The sequence below is a fragment of the Manacus vitellinus genome, unplaced genomic scaffold (genome assembly GCF_001715985.3).
Source record: "Manacus vitellinus isolate BGI_N305 unplaced genomic scaffold, ASM171598v3 scaffold_100_pilon, whole genome shotgun sequence".
Lineage (NCBI taxonomy): Eukaryota > Metazoa > Chordata > Aves > Passeriformes > Pipridae > Manacus > Manacus vitellinus.
The window spans coordinates 888,002-892,395 of NW_021938794.1; the positions used below are offsets into that span (position 1 = coordinate 888,002).

At 56.7% G+C, this 4,394-nt stretch overlaps 1 protein-coding gene across 1 annotated transcript in view; it reads left to right on the plus strand.

Annotated features, from left to right (window-relative positions):
- The window catches only part of LOC103766632 (vasoactive intestinal polypeptide receptor 1-like), a 15,483-nt gene that overhangs the window by 991 nt on the left and 10,098 nt on the right, over nt 1-4,394 (plus strand). The gene's annotated exons all lie outside the window — the stretch shown is intronic.

A 4,394-nucleotide genomic window follows, 5' to 3' on the forward strand; every position in this document is an offset into this window, starting at 1 on the left:
GTGCTGTCCCCAGGACACTGCCCAGAGACACCTTTTATAGGCAGAAATGATCCTCCAGCTGGAGGTACCAGCTCTTCTCACCAAGGAGGGGGGGTGAGGACCCTCATGAGCCAACTCACCTACACTGGGGAGAGGTGACAGCCTCAGTTTATATTCCCCAGGGTCAGTTTATATTCCCCACCTTGGAGTGCTTGGTGATGGCACATCAGCCATCCACATGTACATCCCAGGAAAGCAGGGCCCAGGAGGGATCAGAGGAGTTTACAGTTCTGGTGGGGATGGACCCCCCTGTCCCCAATAAGAGCCACCTTGCCAAACCAACCCCCAGGATGAGACTTGTGCCAAGAGACACCCTGAGGGTGCTCAGCAGATGATTTTGTTGGCAGCCCTCCCTCTGGAAGCTCTCAAGCCCTTCTCTTCCTGTAACTCTGGGATTTCATGTTCTGGAAACCCTCACCTAAACCTCAAACCCAGAGATGGGATCTCAACCCTGTGCCCTGCTTAGGCAGAGCTTGAGTTCCATCACAAGCTTTGCTTTGGACCAGGAATTTTGCCTTTCAGGACCAAGGCAGAGGCCCTGAAACAGGGTCAGGCTCCTGGGGACCAGGAGGGACAGGGACCCTCTGCCAACCCCTTGGCCATGAATGTCTGCACCGTGTGGGTGCTGCACCAGGTGCCTGGAGCAGGGCCAGCGGGATCCAACCCCTCTGTGCTCTCTCTGCATGGATCTCTGCTCGCAGAGCGAGCAGGAGACACTGAGCATGGACAAACTTTGCCAAATTAGCCAAGCAGGGGCAGCCAGGGCACGAGGGCTCAGCAGGATGGTGATGCATGGAGCCGGGATGAGCTGTGCTCTGATACGGCCCGGCAGCAATGCCACCCTGAGCTGCCCTCAATAACACATCCCTTGTGCCATTTCCCGTCCCTGGAAACAAACTGGAGCCAGAGAGACTCCCAAAATGAGGAAACACCGGCAGGAGTCAGCAGCCTTGCCTAAGACTGGTGGAAGATGAAGTAAACACTGCTGAGGCAACACATCCCCCTGTAATCCCTGCTGGCTCCAGAGGGGGATCAGAAACCAGTCCAAAACCAGTTTGTCATTGCACACCAGGACAAGCCCAGGATGTGGAGTGGCAGTTTGGCAGCTGCTGTCCCCTGTGCTGTCCCCCATCACACTGTCACTCACAGCCACTTGGGGACACATCTCTGGAGATGCTCTGTGGGTCCAGGACTGTGAGTGAATTTAAGCTTCTCATTTTGAAAGGTAACTACAAAAAATACCACTTTCCTTTTCTAGGAGGTCTCATGCTGCTGGTGCTTTGAGACCCATCATCCAGTCACTGTGGTCTCCTCTTCATCCAAATCACCCCTCACAGACCCCTTCCTGCCACAGAGCCCAAAGCCAGGGAAGAGGTTGTTGGTGCAGGGTGGGGACACCCCACTTTGCTGTAAGGTGGGATGGAGGCAACACAACACAATTAGTAATTTCCAGCCCTTGGTAAATGAGCATTTGGCACTTGCAAAAAAAGATTCTTGTCAGTGACTTCCTTTGCTTTGGAAACGGCTGAGTCACCCCTAATTCCTGACACACACCAGCAGTGATTCCAGTGCTGGAGGAGGATTAATGGGAGCACCCCTGGCTGAAGGGCAGCCTCTGGGGAGATTCCCTGGGGATTTGGCAGGGACACAGTTGCTGCTGTGTGCCACCCACGGCCCTCCATGGCTGTGCTGCCACACCAAAGCCACGTGCCCGAGGCAAATCCTCCCATCCCGTCCCCTCTGGCCTCTCACCACCATCCCCCTCACCATCATATGGGTGGATACAACCACCCTATATGGGACCACTGGGTGCTGGTCCACTTGGGGATCCCAGAGGGGGCTGCAGGGTCCTGGGCTGGCCAGGATTTGCAATCAAGTGAGTTCATCCTTGTTTATTTTCCACTTGCTGCTGCAAAAGGGAACAATGGCCCTAAAACCGGCAGGGCTGGGCAGGTCACCCCGCCCCAGGAAGGAGGTCAAGCCATCATTGTCTTGTCCCAGCTCTTCCTCGCTGGAGGAAGGGCAGGAGCAGCTCAGGAAGGTGTGGGTGGTTGGGCATGACCTGAGGGATCCCCGTGGCTCTCCACTGGACAAATGCTTCCTGGGGAAAAGGGACAGCAATGCACATCCCACCGAGAGGTTTTGCCAACCTCCCCTGGCCTTTCCCAGCACAGGGACCAGACCTGCCACTCCAAACGTGGGGACACTCCCTCCAGTCCATTTGCCACCAGGTGGCACCAAATTAAGTGACCTTGTGGGGACACATCGGGCCACCCCCAAACAGACCCCATCCCCTGTCACTCTCTGCCCAGGCCCGTGGGGCGAAGCCAACTGGGGCACAGGGTTATTTGCAGCAGGGGCTTTGTTTAATTTGGTTCTCGGCACCCCTCCCACGTGTTCCTATGCTCTGGAAAAGTAAATGGTTACCTTTGGGTGTTTACATTCTAGCGGAACCATTAGCTGTTAATGAGCCTGGCCGGCCCCGGCAGCCTTTTGTGTCAACATAACCGCGGGCTGAGAGCAGAGTGGGCCACTCCTAAGGATGGCAAACGAGGCCTTCGAAATGTTCTTTTATCTGCATTTTTTTTAGGGCTCTTTAATTTGCATGGCAAACCCTGTTGAGGTCTTTGAATGGCAGAGCAGCAGCAGCATTGGTTCATTGGCTTCGTGTCTCCCGATGGAGGGAGCAGTTATTGGGAGCTGCTGCCTCGTTAAGAAAGGGTAATGATGTTGCATTACTAAAATTAGCAGCAGAAGTGGTTCTCCCTCCTCCCACCCCAGTACTAAGTGCAGTGAAGCCCCCCCAGCCCTCTGCCCTTCAGCACTGAGGCCCAAGGGGCATTTTCAGTCCCTTCTTTCACCATCACCCACACCCGAGTTGTGTCAGTGAGGAGGATTTTGGGTGGTCTGGGGGTGCAAGGCTGGTTCTTTAATCCCAAGAGATTATCACAGTGTCTTCCCTGCACTCCTGCGTTTCCTCCTCCTTCCTTCACCTCTCCTGCCCTCTCTGCTTTGTCAGTAGTATCATTAAAATGGTGATGTTTGAGTCAAAATTCCCCTTGCTGGAGGGGCTGGGGCTTTCTAGCAGGGAGAATTACATATATATATTTACTTTTCCTATATGCAATATATATAATATATATTTATATATTTTATATAGACTTTTATATTTTTTTTTATATAAGGAGAAGAGCTCAGGTGATGGTTGGGGGCCATATCTGGCCCCAAGGGCAGCTGGGAGGGATACAGGGAGGCAGCACTGGGTGTTCTGTGCTCAGGGAGGTGTGTGTCCATGCCAGGCTGTTCCTGTTCCCGGGATCCCCCAGCACCCCCTTGCTCTGTTCTGGTTTGGCACTGAGGTTCCAGAACCCGTCATCCACCAAACCACCAAACTCACAAGCTCAGCCAAGATCAAAAGTCTCCATTGGGGCAGAGTTCAGGTTATTTTGCAGAGGTGTGGGCAGCTGCTGGACACCCAGTGCCCACCCTGGGCCTTTCTGGGCCTTTCTGGGCAGGGGGGTTGTTTTGGGGAGGGATTTGGGGGCGCTCCAGGGAGGAGAGGCAGGAGCTGAGCGAGCAGGCAGGGTGGTGAAGGGGACAGGGATGGGCAGCACTGCCTGTCACTGGGGCCAGCAGAGCCTCCTGCCACCCTGGGGGAGGGCTTGAAGGAGCCCCACTGCCCCCATGCCATGGGCACAGATGTGTCCAGGCAGGCACACGTGTGTCAAGGCATGTGTTTGCACACATGTGTGCACAGCCCCAGGTCACAACATCTCCTGTGGGGTCCCCACCTTCCTCCACTCCCAGGTGTGGAGCTGCCCGGGGTGCAGTGTGACCCTCGGGGTGCCCCCTGCACCCCATCCCGGCTGCACCCCCACTTCCCACAGCCTTCAGCCAGCAGTTTTCCAGCCCTGTAGCATCCCAGGAGCAGGTGAGAGGGGTCCCTGTGCCCGCTGTTCATCCCCCTGGGCCCAGCTGGGAGCAGGTAGGGCGGTGCTTGGGGGCACAGCAGTGGCCAGGCTGGGCAGTGCCAGGCTGGGGGGTCCCTCCCGAGCTGCTCCTCTGTCCAACCCTCTGCGTGGGGAGGGGGAGCGGAGGGTGGAGCCTCCATATTCCAGATGCTGTGACATCCAGGCTCGCAGAGGAACAGAGCCCGTCGGCACTCGGGGACAGCCAGAGCCGGGGGGACACGGGCACTGGGGCAGGGCCACCGGGGTGTGACCAAGGACCTGCTGCAGGAAAGGGTCCTGGAGGGAGACAGGAGCAGGACAGGGCTGGGAAGGGGCAGCGAAGAGGGGGTGAGGGGAGGAAGGTGCTGGGTCACCCCGGGAGGTGCCGGGGTCCCCACCCTCGGG